Below are 20,030 nucleotides of genomic sequence, written 5' to 3'. Positions count from 1 at the left end.
TGGTCACCTTTACATTTAAAAATGAAGCTTTGGCTATTGAAGTCATGTGCAGATTTATTTTGAAGAATTCAGAAGGGCAGGGCTGGGCAAACAGTACTCACATTCAAACAGGCTCAAGATTTCCCGATATGCAGAAATGCTCAATACAGTATCGGCATTGCTTGAACAATTAAGTGACATTTGCTTCAAGTAGTGCTATTGCATGGGATATGCAAGAAACTATGAACTAGCCACAACAACACTCTATTGTTCCGCTTAGAATATGACAGTTCTGTGAAACACAAGAGGACATAGTACTAAATTCTATCAATTTACTTACAAACTCTTCTTATGTTTGAACAGATTTACAATAAAATTTGTGGATGCCATATACAAACATTAATGCTGCTTTTTAAGTAAAGATAACATTCAAAAGCTGACATGTTGCCCTTCAAAAAACAGTATTCGATTTTGAACCCAGATCAATGTTTTATTTAATTATGAGAGACTGTAATGATAAGGGTTGCAAAGGAGGAATACGGTCACTGTACAGGTATTTGAATGAATGAATGAATGAAAATAGCCTGTGTTGTCCCACTGAAGGCAAAGGCCTCCTACAAGTGGCAGTATCTGCTTTTAAAGACTCGCGTGTTGAGCTAGTCTGCATAAGAGGGTACCACACTCAATGCACACTACACACTGAATTACACTTGATTACTTAGTTGTAGTTTCTCCTTTCAGTTTCTGGCTATGTTGGTCCACTGTCTTCCTGCTTGTTTTATCAATAAGTCTGACTATTTGTGTCTTGGTCTTCCTGGGAGTCTCTTGCCGATGTAGGGGTCTCATGTGGTAGTTCGTGCCATCCATCCGTCATCTTGCAGCCTCGCCACGTGGCCGCGCCATTTCCATTTGGTCTTCATAGCCTGTTGTGCTATGCCTATTGTTGCTGTCATCTTGTGTATCGAGGTGTTCAATATTATGTCTTTCAGAGAGATGCCAAGGATCTTCCTCTGCATTTTTCTTTGGGATATCTGTAGAGTGTTTCTCCCTTTGGCTTTGAGAGTCCATGTGTGACATCCGTATAATAACACTGGAAAAACACAGCTTTTGGGTGCCTCCATTTTGAGCCTCCTATTCAAGGTTCTGTCTAGCAATATGAACTTTAAGGCCCAGAAAGCTTTCCAAGCTAAGGAAATTCTTAGTCTTATTTCTTTTTCCATTTTGTTGTTAATTATTTGGCCTAGGTACATGTATTGTGATGCACACATTAGTTCTGTTCCTTCAAGGTGTACTGGGGTTTCTAATTCATTTGTCATTACTTGTGTTTTAGATTTGTTCATTGTGAGTCCTACCATCTCGATTGCAATTCCCTCGCAATTTTGACGAAGAGGACTATGTAGTCACCGAACCTCAAATTTGTTAGTCTCTTGCCGTTGAGGCATATTCCGTCTTTCTTATTCCATTTTAGTTTCCGGAATATGTCCTCCAGTATGCAGGTAAACAATTTTGGGAAGATGGGATCCCCTTGTCTAACTCCTCTTTCCACGCGGAAAGGTTGGCATGTCTTTTCGGTTTTAACTCTAGCAAAGCTGTAGTTTTGAATGTTTCTTAGTAATTGGATGTATTTTGCTTCTACTCCTTGATTTCTTAGTGCTTGAAATATGTTTGGGTGTTCGACGGTAACAAATGCTTTGCTGTAATCAACAAAAGCAAGGTATATTTTGAGGTGGTGGTGATCTGATTTTTCTATTATCTGATTAATGGTTTGAATATTTGTCTAGTTTTGCATATTCTTCTTTATCCCTGTCTGAATATCTCTAGTTTTTAACATTGTCGACCTGTGGTCAATTAGCTGTATGGTACTCTGGCTTAATTTGCTTCGACTTTTCTTCATTTGCTCGTCTTTGCTTGTGTCCTTGTGAGCTTGGTATATGTATTTTCTAGTGCATTATACACTTCTTGTGTGTGTGTGTGTGTGTGTGTGTGTGTGTGTGTGTGTGTGTGTGTTTTTACAGACTTCTGGGCTCCGTATCAGTATGTTCCTTCCTTGTTTTCTTCTTTGTTTAGTGTAATTCCACAACCTCTCCTGTTGCTCTTCTTGTGGATCAAAAGAAGTGAAATCAGTGTATTAATGTGCACTCAGGCCAGAAATCTGAATTTCGTGATTTCTAGGTATCCAAAGGGAATTCCCACTTTGAAGGCTTTTTTGTTTCCTAATGTGTGTAGTTCCTCACATTCTAAAGGACCCATTATTCCGTTATTTAACAGATTTTTTATCACTATTTCATTCATAGTGCTTTTCTTGAGATTGCTGATGTATAACCATGGTGTTTTGTCTGCTGCTTGCATGTCCTGGTCCTTTTTCGTCCCTTTTATGGTGTTCCTGTGGTTCGTATTTCTTCCTTCATGTCTTCTTTTCCATGTGACTGTTTCCCATTGCTGTTCCTCCTGTTCATTTCCTTCATTTTGGGTTTCTTCATTTTGGTACTCCCCTTCAGGTGCTTCTTGTTGTTGTTGTGCTTTTCGTCCTATTGGCGGTTCCATTTTCTCTCTATTTTCTTCTGATCCTATTTTTCTACCATCCCTCTTTAATATTTCAGTTCCCTTCTGTAGTGAGCGCTTTTCCTCTTCTATGGTTTTCTTCACTTATTCGACTATTATATTTCCTAGTTTCCTTGTGAAGAAGTCAATTATGTCTTCTACTTTTTGTGCCATCTTTTCGACCTCTGTTGGTTTCTCGTTTTTCATTTTTATTGTTGCTTGATTCTTGCAGGTACATGCATCTGATTGTAAATCTGTTCCGCTTTAAACCTCCGTGGACTCCTCTTACCTGGTTTCCGTTTCATGGTTTCTGTCAGTAAGAGCAGCTGCCTGTACTGCCGTTTCGTGTTTGTCATTCCTCTCTAGTCTGGCAGGTATTAGAATACTGGGTAAAAATGTTATCGGTTTTTAACCAGCTTTAGAACATGGTGGTGATATTCACAGGAAACAATAAGGAAAATTAATCCAGAATGAAATAAATCATATTAAACTGTAACTGCTGTCGCAAGAAAAAGTTAGAATGGCAAGAAGCACCATGGAGATAGTACCAATAGACATTAGTAGATGGGGGTATGAGTGTAGTTCGAGAACCGGACTGAATCGTGACTGTGATCTTTTATTTATGTTTTAGTTGCTGTTGTTACATATGACTTAAACACTAGAAGATATTGCACATAAGAACAAAATTCAAACCGAGAAAGACATCTTTTAAGACAGCTGTCATGATGTTTCATTGCAGCAAAAGTACAGACAGCAGTCATACAGAAATCGGTCTTTTCATGAAGAGTCTGCATACTATGACAGTGAAGTTGTAGGATTGTTAGAAGGAATAGATCCCCATCACACAAGAGCATTTCATACTAAATTTTACTTATCACTTATACAATCATTTCACTTCTACATTCTCTGCCACGATTGTTCATTTATTTAATTTATTTTTTATTGAGATACATACATAAACCCCTCTCCTGCAACTCAGGTGTAGTTAGTAGAGTTTTTGCATAATTATTGTAATATAAAAGTAAAACACGGGCAATGGAGTGTAATCCAGTTAAATCAATTGGGGCTGACAGAATTTGACAGGGATATGTGACACTACAAGAAGCTGTTGTGCTTTGTTATTTGAGTGCCAAGAAACTGATGATGAATTACAAACAATAAGCTATTCACACAAGAATGGAACAAAAGATAATGAAATGTGGTGCTACAGAAGAATGTTGAAAATTTGATAGGAAGAGTGAATGACTAACAGGGGGTACTGAATCAAACTGCGTAAAAAAGAAAGTTGTGGATAGTTTGACTAAAAGAAGGGATCGGTTGACAGGACATATCCTGTGGTATCAAGGAATCATCAATTTGGCAATAGAAGTAAGTGTAGGGGCTAAAAATTGTAAGAGAAGTGCTAAACTTGAAAACAAAAAGCAGGTGCAAATACATGTATGTTGCAGTAGTTATGAAGAGAAAAAGGCTTGTACAGGTTAGACTAGCGCAGAGAACCATGTAAAACCAGTCTTTGGACTGAAGACCACAGCAGCAACATTGTCATTGAACATTTTAATTAATTAATTAAAAAAAAAAAAAAAAAAAAAAAAAAAAAAAAGCACACATGACAACATAAACACTGCCTAGTGATGTCTGTTAACGCAAGCAGCATGACAGTTCATGAATCCCAAGTTGTGTATGTTGACACATTCTGTGGCGTAACAGTTAGATGCACACATTAAATAATACTTGGCAGTATTATAGCTACATTTAATACTACAATAATATTTTAATACATACACATGTAATTGCAGTTTAATATGAAACTGGTATTTAATAAATGTGATTTTTCTAAAATCAGTGTATGTAGATCACTTCTTTTATGTGATTCCAAACACACTGAAGACCAACTCTGTTATCCATCCCTGTCCTGGGTCATTCCATGCCAAGTGGTCTAGAGGTTCCCACATGACCCTCATGGATTTTGATGAAATTTTGTATGAACATTCATACATGTTCTCAATGAACACTGGTAAAATTTCAGTTTCAGAAATTCAATACTTTCAGAGATACATTCACTCGTTTAAGTCCATAGCACAGCTTTCTATAGTGCGTCCTTGAATTTTCAGCAACTTTGAGATGAGATATCTCTGTAAGTATTTGTATGAAAGAAACAAAACTTGGCCATCTTATACAGCTTCTAAAACTCTTTAAAGTAAAATATTAAGAAAAGGATTTCTGAGCAATTTTCATGTAGATAATTTGAAGCAAAGTTGGGCAAAAAAATAGCTGTTAAAAAAATGTGAACTTTAGTTTTTTGTATCTCCAAAAGTAATTGTGGGATGTACATGAAACTTTGCACACCATAACTCACCAAAACAAGGTCTTAGAATATAAAATTTCATTCTCCTATTGCTTTCCATTATTCACAAATCTAGGATAAAGCTGACGATTTTTCAAAAAGTGCTAAAATGGGTATTCTTAGTCAAATTTTTCAAAAAAGTGTTTTCTCCAAACTCTTCTAAGCTATGGTCATTAGAAAGAGCATATTCTAAACTATCTAGAAAAGTGGATTTGGTTTTGCAATGCAAGCATATAAGGCCCTAAAAAGTAGCATCATCAAAGAGGCGCACTGGAAGTTCGAACACATTTTTCTGGCACTCAAATTATACCTAACGTCTTTTATTTTGCCTTACACATGTTTATTAATGTCTGGGATAAGTGAAATAAGAAGTCCTGATGAATAGGACCCAGCTTAAGTTCGAATAGCAAAAGAATAAAAATAGAAACAATGTTATTTCTTAATTGTCGCCTCCCCCCCCCTCCCCCCCCCCCCCAATCTCTCTCTCTCTCTCTCTCTCTTTTACAAATGAGAAGAGTTTTATGCAGATGAACACTTACGATAAAAGCAGAAGGGCTACTTCTCATAGTTTTGAAGTTTTTCTGACAGTCTCATTGCCTATTTACTAGATCTTTTTATTTCAATTATTCAAGGCATTAATAAATATTTATTAGGCATAATAAAAGGTTTCAGGTATAATTTGAGTGCCAGAAAAATGTGTTCAAACTTCCAGTGCACCTCTTTGATGATGCTACTTTTTAGGGCCTTATATGCTTGCATTGCAAAACCAAATCCACTTTTCTAGATAGTTTAGAATATGCTCTTTCTAATGACCATAGTTTAGAAGAGTTTGGAGAAAACACTTTTTTGAAAAATTTGACTAAAAATACCCATTTTTAGCACTTTTTGAAAAATCGTCAACTTCATCCTAGATTTGTGAAATAATGGAAAGCAATAGGAGAATGGAATTTTATATTCTAACACCCTGTGTTGGTGAGTTATGGTGTGCAAAGTTTCATGTACATCCCACAATTACTTTTCGAGATTAAAAAACTAAAGTTTGCATTTTTTTTAAACAGCTATTTTTTCGCCCAACTTTGCTTCAAATAATCTATATGAAAATTGCTCAGAAATCCTTTTCTTAATATTTTACTTTAAAGAGCTCTAAAAGTTGTATAAGATGGCCAAGTTTTGTTTCTTTCATGCAAATACTTACAGAGATATCTCGTCTCAAAGTTGCTGAAAATTCAAGGATGCACTATTGGAAGCTGTGCTATGGTTTCAAACAAGTGACTATATCTCTGCAAGTATTAAATTTCTGAAACTGAAGCAATACCAGTGTTCATTGAGAACATGTGTGAATGTTCATAAAAAATTTCATCAAAATCCATGATGGTCATGTGGGAACATTTCTCGATATTAGACCACTTGGCACGGAATGGCCCTCCTATGACAATTTTACAACTACTTAAACCTTGATCTGTGGCCTGAGTTGGGTTGCCAGATTTTGTAAAATAAAATAAGTGACAACTCATTATCTGTTTATAACAATACTTTCAAAACTAAAACACACTTATATACATCACACAAAGAACTACATAGCCCCTATAGACATTTAATAGAGTGCAAAAGATATTAATAGTGTGGAAGCACACATCTAAAGAAAACAAGAAGTACATATTTATCGTTTTCAAGGACTAGTAAATCAGATTCAGATTGACTCAAATTTATTTCACTGAGCTTTCAGTTCTTTTTACTATTTGAATATCATTCTTTTTCCGATGAGTCTTTGATATATCTTCTTCATGAAGACTAATGGAATAAGAACATACACTGAACCATGCTTGAATCAGACTGGAGACGTTACGGAAAACAAACTATAACAAAGTTGTTTTTCAAGAAGATAAGTTTCTAGCTTATATTTATTCCATAAAATATAATTCATAATAGATTTGAATACAAAAGTGGAGAATTATAACTCTGTATAAAAAGTAAGTGGAGGAAAAAAATTTAGGTGAAAAAACAAAGAATCCATTAATAACGGAGTCTCTGTTAATTCTACACCTGAGTGACATTCTAAAATGCTACCTAATTACATTCTTAGTTATAAAGCCTGGCTCTCTATTGCTGAATGAAGGAAACTCTGGTTTCAAAAGTCATATGTTACTTGAATTTATGTTTGTCACTCTGCCTTCTGCAATGTCATAAGATAAGATTTTTTTTGTCCACATTTTAGTCTAGTTTTGAATTGACATGGATTCATTATACGTATTTTTAATTACAATTACAAATAAAAGTGGAAAATACTAGACAGGGGATAAAAATATGAACTGAGGAAAGATAAACAGTAATTTTACACTGGGAAGCAGCGAGCAGTGATAAGGTACTTGAAAACATGATGATTAATATTGTCAGACAATCAACCTTGCTTTCTTCTCCGAGAGTGTAACCTCACCTAGTTCCTTAAAACATATGAAGAACTCTATGCCATTATTAAGGATTATCTAGTTTCTATTAACAATAAATCATTTTCCATTACATCTTTGTCGGAGTCAAGGCTATTCCTAGGCTACCTGCTTTACTTCCCATTCCTTACTCATAATTAGTCGCACTACAAAAGCTCTGAGCTATACCAACGTAAATAATTATGCTGTTAAGAGAATTGCTGCGTTTGAAAGCAACAAGGAATTAATCATCACTTGCATAAATAGTAGGAATTTAAGGAGATGGGACCTGGATAAACTGAAAGAACTAGAGGTTGTAGAGTGTTTCAGAGGAGGCATCAGGATGGAAATGGAAGAGGATGCAGATGAAGATGAGATGGATGATATGATAAGGCATGAAGAATTTGACAGAGCACTGAAAGATCTAAGCTGAAACAAGTCCCAGGGAGTAGACAACATTCCATTAGAACTACCGACAACCTTGGGAGAGCCAACCATGATAAAACTCTTCCATCTGGTGAGCAAGATGTACGAGACTTCAAGAAGAATATAATAATTCCTATTCAGGGTGTATACGTGGACAAGGAAAAAAAATTCCCGGATTTCCTGGTTAAAAATACACTTTCTCCCGGGTGAAAACATACTTTTCCCCTGTAAACTGACACTATATTTTCTCTCGGAACTGTATAACTTATAAGTCCTTTGAATGGTTGTGGTTTTATACCCGGGAGTAGAATTTCCCGGCGCTTCAGAAAACTAAACACAGGGGGAAAAAACGCGTTTTGCAAATATCTTTGATGTGCAGCAACATGTATGCATTGAAATCTAGATTGCGATCCGCTTTTGTAAGCCAGTCATAGCTCATGTCACGTGATCTCGCCAGCCGATGACCGCGGGTATTCAGAACTTAGGGCACGTGATGTAGTCATCCAGTAGCAACATCACTGTTAACTAGCGCGAACGCACAAACAGAAGAAGTCAATGGTTTAAATAAATAATACATAGTGTTGCTACACGAAACGCAAAGCTTTCACATATAATATTGGTCTGTAAGATCAATACGCTGCAAGAGAAGCTAAGCTTTCACATACAATGTTGGTCTTTTATGCGCGTATTACAATTTAAGATATATCACATAAATGCGCCCGTAAGATTAGATTAGATTAATACTAGTTCCATGGATCATGAATACGATATTTCGTAATGATGTGGAACGAGTCGAATTTTCTAATACATGACATAATTAGGTTAATTTAACAACATACTTAAGTTAATATAACAACTATATTTTTTGTGTTTTTTTGTTTTTCTTTATTTTTATTTTATTTTTTTAATTTTTTTTCTTAATTTATATCTAAAAATTCCTCTATGGAGTAGAAGGAGTTGTCATTCAGAAATTCTTTTAATTTCTTCTTAAATACTTGTTGGTTATCTGTCCGACTTTTGATACTATTTGGTAAGTGACCAAAGACTTTAGTGCCAGTATAATTCACCCCTTTCTGTGAATAAGTTAGATTTAATCTTGAATAGTGAAGATCGTCCTTTCTCCTAGTATTGTAGTTATGCACACTGCTATTACTTTTGAATTGGGTTTGGTTGTTAATAATAAATTTCATAAGAGAGTATATATACTGAGAAGCTACTGTGAATATCCCTAGATCCTTAAATAAATGTCTGCAGGATGATCTTGGGTGGACTCCAGCTATTATTCTGATTACACGCTTTTGTGCAATAAATACTTTATTCCTCAGTGATGAATTACTCCAAAATATGATGCCATATGAAAGCAATGAGTGAAAATAGGCGTAGTAAGCTAATTTATTAAGATGTTTATCACCAAAATTTGCAATGACCCTTATTGCATAAGTAGCTGAACTCAAACATTTCAGCAGATCATCAATGTGTTTCTTCCAATTTAATCTCTCATCAATGGACATACCTAAAAATTTGGAATATTCTACCTTAGCTATATGCTTCTGATTAAGGTCTATATTTATTAATGGCGTCATACCATTCACTGTACGGAACTGTATGTACTGTGTCTTATCAAAATTCAGTGAGAGTCCGTTTACAAGGAACCACTTAGTAATTTTCTGAAAGACAGTATTGACAATTTCATCGGTTAATTCTTGTTTCTCAGGTATGATTACTATACTTGTATCATCAGTGAAGAGAACTAACTTTGCCTCTTTATGAATATAGAATGGCAAGTCATTAATATATAATAAGAACAACAAAGGACCCAAGACTGACCCTTGTGGAACCCCATTCTTGATAGTTTCCCAGTTTGAGGAATGTGCTGATCTTTGCATGTTACGAGAACTACTTATTTCAACTTTCTGCACTCTTCCAGTTAGGTACGAATTAAACCATTTGTGCACTGTCCCTCTCATGCCACAATACTTGAGCTTGTCTAGCAGAATTTCATGATTTACACAATCAAAAGCCTTTGAGAGATCACAAAAAATCCCAATGGGTGGTGTTCGGTTATTCAGATCATTCAAAATTTGACTGGTGAAAGCATATATGGCATTTTCTGTTGAAAAACCTTTCTGGAAACCAAACTGACATTTTGTTAGTACTTCATTTTTACAGATATGTGAAGCTACTCTTGAATACATTACTTTCTCAAAAATTTTGGATAAAGCTGTTAGAAGGGAGATTGGACGGTAATTGTTGACATCAGATCTATCCCCCCTTTTTATGCAAAGGTATAACAATAGCATATTTCAGTCTATCAGGGAAAATGCCCTGTTCCAGAGAGCTATTACACAGGTGGCTGAGAATCTTACTTATCTGTTGAGAACAAGCTTTTAGTATTTTGCTGGAAATACCATCAATTCCATGTGAGTTTTTGCTTTTAAGCAAGTTTATTATTTTCCTAATTTCAGAGGGAGAAGTGGGTGAGATTTCAATTGCATCAAATTGCATAGGTATGGCCTCTTCCATTAACAGCCTAGCATCTTCTAATGAACACCTGGACCCTACTATATCCACAACATTTAGAAAATGATTATTAAAAATATTTTCAACTTCTGACTTTTTGTTCGTAAAGTTTTCATTCAATTTGATGGTAATACTGTCTTCCTGTGCTCTTGGTTGACCTGTTTCTCTTTTAATAATATTCCAAATTGTTTTAATTTTATTATCAGAGTTGCTATTTTTTTAATAGCGACATAAACGATATTCTGGGCTCGAAATTCATGTAAATGGCTCGTCATCAAAGAGTTGATCTTTAAATGAGAGTCAAACGCTCATCGTACATTATCGCACATAGTTCCGGTGTAACTGTCAGAATGGTACTTTGATGGTAACGCTTTTCAAACCATCATTAGGAATATTTTCCCGTGACCTGTTAGAAATAGGTTCGTTTCCGCGCGCCAGATGACAGGTGTCACGGCGCTTGTGCAGCTACGATGTCATAGGGAGCCCGTATGTTCGTACGTGTAAAACATTAAAAGATCGTACATTATGTCATAAAAGAAACAAGACATCAGAGGATACTCCAAGGGCATCGGAATTCCGTGACCCATATTAAAATGTGCACATTTAAAGTGCACATTCGTATGTCCATATTCCCAGTTAAGTAGGCCACGACCTGATATTAAGCTTTTCAATGTGGTTTTCGGGACGTAAATTTTCTTGGAGTACAAGTACTGTGTTATCTCATGTTTGGTTCTTAATTATGGCATAATGCCATACGTGCTAGAAGTTGAAAACGTGCACTTGAATTGCAGCGAACAGTGTCTGAAATTAAACACTTCGTTTCAAATATATTGTCTGCCCCAGCGGAAAAGATTAACAGAAGTAAATTTATTTAGCAAACCGACAAAAATAACTTCACTGTGCTGCAAGGCAATTTATGCTTGACTGTCAGAAAGGTGGAAACCAGAAATCTGTTTTGTTTTCAATTTGACATGAGAGTAGTAAACGAAGAGGAAACAGCAAAATCACTAAATGTAAACACAGGTCACATAGAGACTACCCACTTCCCCACTCTAACACAGACTGCTCTGCGTATCAGCCCCGGATCTACGGTATTTCCGAACCGGCAGAATACCCCGCCACTCGCTCGAGCGTTTGAGATAGGACGTCGAACATTTTTTTTAAAAAATCGAATTTTGAAAAATATGTTCATTTTGTAGCGCACATCTTTCTGAAGAGTCTGATGCATAAAACATATGTGTTCGAGGAAACGTAAGACATGCTATTTAGTCTTAAGTGTGCCAGAAGTGCAGTGCCACCCCTCTTCACTCAGCATTCTTCTATCGCACGTCACTGTACATCGCTCTGTGGAACTGAAATGTGTATATTTTGTAATGGATGCCATCAAACCACATTCAGGACAGTGGAAATTAAAACGTCCTCTGGTGCCTCTCCTGCTTACAATCGGTCGGTTTGACATCCTGTCCCTCCTTTTTTTATATAGATATATTTAAAAAATGAACACTTCAGAAAATTTGCACTCTTTATTCCCTATCCGCTAACAATTTGCTGCTTTGTGTGACATTAAATTAAATATAGGATACATAAACCCAGTAAAGACATGAGACAAACAAGACAATACACATTTCTCCAGTCCTTAGCTCCTAGAATTTTTTTCTCTTTAATCTTGCTACAGTTTTACATAGCGTGCTTTCCTTTCTGCGAAAGAATCTATTATCTCATCAAAGTTCGTCAAACGTTTTGCTACATGAAAAGTCGTTGTCTAACAATGAAAAAGCTGTTAATGCAAATAGGATCCAAGACTGGTGTGGTTTTCCAATCTGATTACGTCTGTTTTGTCACTGTCTGCTAGATAAAAAAAAATTAGCCTTTCTAATACTGCAACAATTGTAATACACACCAAATAGACGAGACTGTTTTGGCACAAACGCCTTTTTTGTAACGACAGAATATAATTCACAAAGTACCAATATCAAATACCTATTAGGCATCCTATAAGCAAAAAGCCTTACGTTAGGAAATAGTTTCACACTTCATTCATACGCTCCAGTTTCTCAAGTATGAGATCGAAAGGTACTAGTACAAATTTTTTATACAAATTTGGAATCGTCATATTGTTCCATAATTTGTGTGATGTCCCCGTTTCTTCTCCTTCCTCGTTCTAACAAACAGTGTTGTTATCACTAATTCTGTAACTATTCCTGCCAATGTCAAAGCTTCTTCGCAGGTTAACTCCACTAACTCTGCCAGAATTACCGATTTAGTTATCCCGCGATTATTCTCCGGTTAGGCGTTGCTACAACGCGTTTGCCGCGCTTCTTCCACAATAGAATTTAAAGCGGCTGCTAGCCGGGGACTGTACAACTGGCCCTTACTAGTACAGCGATCTGGCCAAAATTTTTCTGTCAAAATTTCATTTTCTTGGATACAACGAGAAGGTGATACGTAATCTTTCTTACCTGTTATTCGTTTATTTCCACTCCTGTAGTCTGAATCTATGGACTTAGCTAGTAATTATAACAACGCTCGTCATTCGCAAACCCAATCAACCACACAATCAGACAGCGGTTGGCATTCATCCGTTCGGCCTTACTCCGCTCAGCTCGTGTAGCACCTTTTGTCTGTAGGAAAGTTTGTGTCTCCATGCAACGAGGATTCCCCTGACAGAGACATCATGTACACTATGTACGTAAACACAAATCAACTTACGATTCATTCAGAAATCAAGTTAGAATGTGTTCAAAATGTTCAAAAACCAACAGGGATGCCTTTCAAAGTCATGTGAATAATCGATAGACTAACGTGCGCTGGATGCTAGTTGCTTTGTGAAACAAGGATTTTTCCCTCAAGAGTATGAATTTTCCCCCCTAGAACTGGGCCTGCTGCGCATGCAAGAATCTGGTTGCTTGGGCGTTCCCGTAAAATTTTTCCCGGTAGGATCTAGCTGCCTGCTGCGACTGCTTACACAGCCGACAGCCACATTTCTGTAGCCAGACGCGAGAGAAAGTACCACCACTGTGGTACCACTGAACTGCGCACGCGCATGATCCCGCTCCTAACTGCTAAAACGAATCTCATGTAAACAGTTGTGACGTCATGCTCGTCGGAAGCAATTTGTTGTTACGGAACATTGTATAGTCTTCCTAAAGCCTTTGACACATTTTGCTGTTGGCAGACTCTTGTATGAGCACTGTGTTTTGTTGCTGTATATGGTGCATTTACTTTGCTATTTAAGTTTTATTTTCGTTTTTTTCTCTCGTTAATGTTTTATTGCTGCAGTATTATTCTGCAGTAATATCCTTTGTTAGAGTATCGGTTCTTACCAGCCAAAATTACAGAAATTTAACTGAAAACAAAAACAACGAAAAATTCCCGGAATTCTAAAAAATTCCCGGGTTTTTCCCGGTTTTTTCCCGGATGAAAAAATTCCCGGGCTTTTCCCGGATCGTATACACCCCGCTATTCCAAAGAATTCAGGCGTTAACAGGCGTGGAAACTACCGAACTGTCAGTTTAATAAGTCTTGGTTGCAAAATACTAACACGAATTCTTTACAGATGAATGGAAAAACTGGTAGAAGCTGACCTTGGGGAAGATCAGTTTGGATTCCAAAAAAATGTAGTAACACGTGAGGCAATACTGACCTTACGACTTCCCATGGAAGATAGGTGAACGAAATGCAAACATGTCTATAGCATTTGTAGACTTAGAGACACAGGATGCATAGGCGGACAAGGGGGAAAAATAAAAAATAAAAATTCCAGAATTTTTCTGATAAAAAATGTACTTTTTCCTGGGTAAAGTGCATTTTTCCGTGTTAAGTGACAGTATATTTTCCCTCGTTTTACAACTTATCAGTCTTTTGAATGGTTAAGGTTTTAGACATCAGTGTAAAACTTCCTGGTACATTAGAAAAAAAACACCAACGTGGGGGGGGGGGGGGGGCGGGGAATATGTTTTGGAAAGATCTTTGATGTACGGCAATATATACACTGCACATTTTCGTATTACGAAGGTATATATTCAAATTCCACCAAACACAGCATGCTAGTTTCCAAAGCACTGAAATCGAGATAGTGACGTGCTCTTGTGAGACAATCATAGCTCATGTCACATGATCTCACCAGCCGATGACAGTAGATATTCAGAGCATGGGCACATGATGTAGTCAGCCTATTGCAACATCACTGTTAAGTAGTGCAAATACACATATTGTTGTTGTTGTTGTTGTTTTGCTGTTGTTGTCTTCAGTCCTGAGACTGGTTTGATGCAGCTCTCCATGCTACTCTATCCTGTGCAAGCTTCTTCATCTCCCAGTACTTAGTGCATCCTACATCCGTCTGAATCATCTGCTTAGTGTATTCATCTCTTGGTCTCCCTCTACGATTTTTACCCTCCACACTGCCCTCCAATGCTAAATTTGTGATCCCTCGATGCCTCAGAACATGTCCTACCAACTGATCCCTTCTTCTTGTCAAGTTGTGCCACAAACTCCTCTTCTCCCCAATTCTATTCAATACCTCCTCATTAGTTACGTGATCTACCCATCTAATCTTCAGCATTCTTCTGTAGCACCACATTTCGAAAGTTCTATTCTCTTCTTGTCCAAACTATTTATCGTCCATGTTTCACTTTCATACATGGTTACACTCCATACAAATAATACTTTCAGAAATGACTTCCTGACACTTAAATCTATACTCGATGTTAACAAATTTCTCTTCTTCAGAAACGCTTTCCTTGCCATTGCCAGTCTACATTTTATATCCTCTCTACTTCGACCATCATGTTATTTTGCTCCCCAAATAGCAAAACTCCTTTACTACTTTCAACTGCTCTTCCAGGTCCTATGCTGTCTCTGACAGAATTACAACATCATCGGCGAACCTCAACATTTTTATTTCTTCTCCATGGATTTTAATACCTACTCCGAATTTTTCTTTTGTTTCCTTTACTGCTTGCTCAATATACAGATTGAATAACATGGGGGACAGGCTAAAACCCTGTTTCACTCCCTTCCCAACCACTGCTTCCCTTTCATGCCCCTTGACTCTCATAACTGCCATCTGGTTTCTGTACAAATTGTAAATAGCCTTTCGCTCCCTGTATTTTACCCCTGCCACCTTTAGAATTTGAAAGAGAGTATTCCAGTCAACATTGTCGAAAGCTTTCTCTAAGTCTACAAATGCTAGAAATGTAGGTTTGCCTTTCCTTAATCTATTTTCTAAGATAAGTCGTAGGGTCAGTATTGCCTGCGGAATCCAAACGGATCTTCCCCGAGGTCCGCTTCTACCAGTTCTTCCATTCGTCTGTAAAGAATTGGCGTTAGTATTTTGCAGCTGTGACTTATTAAACTGATAGTTCGGTAATTTTCACATCTGTCAACACCTGCTTTCTTTGGGATTGGAATTATTATATTCTTCTTGAAGTCTGAGGGTATTTCGCCTGTCTCATACATCTTGCTCACCAAATGGTAGAGTTTTGTCAGGGCTGGCTTTCCCAAGGCCGTCAGTAGTTCCAATGGAATGTTGTCTACTCCCGGAGCCTTGTTTCGACTCAGGTCTTACAGTGCTCTGTCAAACTCTTCACGCAGTATCTTATCTCCCATTTCATCTTCATCTACATCCTCTTCAATTTCCATAATATTGTCCTCAAGTACATCACCCTTGTATAGACCCTCTATATACTCCTTCCACCTTTCTGCTTTCCCTTCTTTGCTTAGAACTGGTTTTCCATCTGAGCTCTTGATATTCATACAAGTGGCTCTCTTTTCTCCAAAGGTCTCTCTAATTTTCCTGTAGGCAGTATCTATCTTACCCCTAGTGAGATATGCCTCTACATTCTTACATTGGTCCTCTAGCCATCCCTGCTTAGTCATTTTGCACTTCCTGTCAATCTCATTTTTGAGAAGTTTGTATTCCTTTTTGCCTGCTTCATTTACTGCATTTTTATATTTTCTCCTTTCATCAATTAAATTCAATATTTCTTCTGTTACCCAAGGATTTCTACTAGACCTTGTCTTTTTACCTACTTGATCCTCTGCCGCCTTCACTACTTCATCCCTCAGAGCTACCCATTCTTCTTCTACTGTATTTATTTCCCCCATTCCTGTCAAATGCTCCCTTATCCTCTCCCTGAAACTCTGTACAACCTCTGGTTTAGTCAGTTAATCCAGGTCCCATCTCCTTAAATTACCATTTTTTTGCAGTTTCTTCAGTTTTAATCTACAGTTCATAACCAATAGATTGTGGTCAGAGTCCACATCTGCCCCTGGAAACGTCTTACAATTTAAAACCAGGTTCCTAAATCTCTGTCTTACCATTATACAATCTATCTGATACCTTCTACTAGCTCCAGGATTCTTCCATGTATACAACCTTCTTTTATGATTCTTGAACCAAGTGTTAGCTTTGATTAATTTATGCTCTGTTCAAAATTCTACCAGACGGCTTCCTCTTTCATTTCTCTCCCCCAATCCATATTCACCCACTATGTTTCCTTCTCTCCCTTTTCCTACTCTCGATTTCCAGTCACCCATGACTATTAAATTTTCGTCTCCCTTCACTACCTGAATAATTTCTTTTATCTCATCATACATTTCATCAATTTCTTCATCATCTGCAGACCCAGTTGGCATATAAACTTGTACTACTGTAGTAGGCATGGGCTTTGTGGCCATCTTGGCCACAATAATGCGTTCACTATGCTGTTTGTAGTAGCTTACACGCACTCCTGTACTTTTTATTCATTATTAAACCTCGTTTTTAAATTTTCTAACCTACCTGCCCGATTAAGGGATCTGACATTCCACGCTCCGATCCGTAGAACGCCAGTTTTCTTTCTCTTGATAACGACATCCTCTTGAGTAGTCCCCGCCCGGAGATCCGAATGGGGGACTATTTTAGCTCCGGAATATTTTACCCAAGAGGACGCCATCATCATTTACTCATACAGTAAAGCTGCATGCCCTCGGGAAAAATTACAGCTGTAGTTTCCCCTTGCTTTCAGCCGTTCGCAGTATCAGCACAGCAAGGCCGTTTTGGTTATTGTTACAAGGCCAGATCAGTCAATCATCCAGACTGTTGCCCCTGCAACTACTGAAAAGGCTGCTGCCCCTCTTCAGAAACCACACGTTTGTCTGGCCTCTCAACAGATACCCCTCCGTTGTGGTTGCACCTACAGTACGGCCATCTGTATCGCTGAGGCACGCAAGCCTCCCCACCAACGGCAAGGTCCATGGGGGTAGGAAATACACATATAGGAAAAGTTAATGGTTTAAATTAATATACACGATGTAGCTGCAAGAATAGCTAAGCTTCCACATATAATATTGGTCTTTTTTTGCCTGTGTTCCACTTTAAGACACATCAGACAAATGTGACAGTAACATTTTAAATAATGACATAAATGTCTGGTCTTCTTGGCTCGAAATTCTTCTAACTGGCTAGCCCTCAAAGTGTTAAGCTTTAAATGAGAATCAAATTCTCTGTGATTTAAGAAATTCAAAGCACGTTTGCACACGTAACATAATTCATCTTTTGTAAAATGAAATTTACTTTGAAAGTGAGGCTTTTCAAGCCATCATTCACAATATTTTTCCACAACCTGTTAGAATTCATTTCAGCAGTTATCAGAGTGTCAGAAAATGGCATTACTGTGCATATGCATCTATGACGACACAGGAAGCCCGTATGTTCATACATTTATAGCATTAATCTTAAATTATGTCATAAACAAAGTAGGACATCAGAGGATACTCCAAGTGCATCGGAATTTTGTAAACCATACTAAAATGCATAATTTGGTTTAAAGTGCACATTCGTATGTCCAGATTCACGAAGAAGGCCCCAACCTGATATTAAGCTTTTCAGTGTAGACTTCGGGATGTAAATTTTCTTTGAGTACCAGTACTGCATTATCTCATGCTTGGTTCTTTATTATGGCATAATGCCATATGTGCCAAAAGATAAAAACGTGCACTTGAAATTCAGCAAATAGTTGACACTAGCCAACAGTGTTTCAAATAAACAGACTGCCTCTGCAGAAAAGATTAATAAAAGCTAAATTTCTTTGGCAAATTGACAAAAATAACTTCATTGTTCTGCAAGGCAATTAATGCCTGACTGCCAAAAACCTGGAAATAAAATTGGACAATAAACTAGTAACAGCCTTCCATAATTATGTAAATGTATTTTAATTCACTTGATAGCTCCCGGCCACAGAAATCCGTTTTGTTTTCATTTGATGTGAGAGCTGTAAATGAGGAGGAAACAGCAAAATCACTAAACATAAACACAGGTCACGTGGAGACTACTCCCCTCCTCACTACAAATCAGACTGCTCTGCGCATGCATATGTCTGGTAGCTTTGGTGCACCACAAAAAATTTTCTGGATAGCATCTGGTTGGTTTGGGGTATAAAGGGACCAAACTACAGGGTCATCAGTTTCTTTTTCCTCAAGCAAACAAGTCTCAAGGGAAAATAAATGAGTTGGGGGAAGTAAAAGATCGTAAAACTAATTGGGAACCACACCAAAAGAAAAAACGAAAGAGGCAAACCAAAGGGGGAAACGGACATTAAAACAAAAGGTAGAGGAAGGTAATAAAATCACAAAGCAGATGGCCTGGGCTGGCTGATCAAGAGGATGAAAAAGAATGCGCTGGCCACTCTGCCACATACTAAAATCCCCAGCCTGAAAGACAAGGCGAGAAGTACACACATAGGGAAAAGATAAACACCAAGGCAAACAAAATCAAAGAAACAGTAACGAAGAAGTAAAAAGGAGGATTGGTGCAGCTCTAGGAGCAAAGGCCAGATGCCCAACCTTAGATTGTACGATAAAAATCCCCTCATGAATGAAATGTAAAACTAAATCAGCCATGGAGGCTTTGTCACCCAACACCATAGGTAGGGTGCTGGAAAGGTTAAAAGTCCACCACAGAGCGGCTAAAATTGGGCAGTCCAGCAAGAGATGGACAACAGTCATACAGGAGCCACAGTAACACCAAATTGGGTCCTCGTGACGGAGGAGGTTACCGGGTGTGAGCCACGTATGGCTCATGCAGAGCCGGCAAAGGACAACAGAGTCCCTGTGAGGGTCTCGAATGGATGACCGCCAGACATTCGTTGTCTCCTTGATAACACGGAATTTATTTGGGGTATTGACGGTGCACCATTTGGTATCCCAGATTGCGAAAACTTTGCGGCGAAAGACCGATTGGAGATCAGTCTCCGGCAGGTCGATCTCCACAGTTGGCTTACTGGTAGCCTGCATGGCCAGGCTATCAGCAAGTTCATTGCCCAGTATCCCAACATGTCCGGGGGTCCACATGAAGGTCACTGAACATCTGCTGTTCTCAAGGGCATAAAAACTCATGGACAGTCATTACCAAAGGATGTTGAGGGAAGCACTGATCGAGAGCTTGTTGGCTGCTTAAGAAGTCACAACAGATGACGAAGGACTTACCAGCGCAGGAGCAGATATGCTCAAGAGCACGACAGGTGGCTACCAACTTCTCAGTGAAAACACTGCAGCCATCCGGCAAGGATGACTGTTTAGTATGGCCAACTTCAGTGTAAGCAAATCCAACAAGACTGTAGACAATTAATCCACCCGTGTAGACTGTTTCTGAGCCCTCAAACTCATTGACACGAGAGAGAAATTGGCGGCAGAGGGCCTCTGGTGGAACGGAACCTTTTGGGCCTAGCAATAGGTCCAGCCAAAGCCATGGCCAAGGTATGAACCATGGGGGTGTACATAAGTGGACTCACAGGAAAGGTGGTAGAGGGGAAGCATTG

The 20,030-nt window shown here is 38.1% G+C and overlaps 1 protein-coding gene across 1 annotated transcript in view; it reads right to left on the bottom strand.

Moving 5' to 3' along the window:
- Nucleotides 1–20,030, bottom strand: part of LOC126458614 (ribonuclease Z, mitochondrial) — a 134,780-nt gene that overhangs the window by 47,306 nt on the left and 67,444 nt on the right. The gene's annotated exons all lie outside the window — the stretch shown is intronic.

This window comes from Schistocerca serialis, chromosome 2 (assembly GCF_023864345.2).
Source record: "Schistocerca serialis cubense isolate TAMUIC-IGC-003099 chromosome 2, iqSchSeri2.2, whole genome shotgun sequence".
Classification (NCBI taxonomy): Eukaryota; Metazoa; Arthropoda; class Insecta; order Orthoptera; family Acrididae; genus Schistocerca; species Schistocerca serialis.
This window is presented reverse-complemented; position numbering and strand designations above follow the sequence as displayed.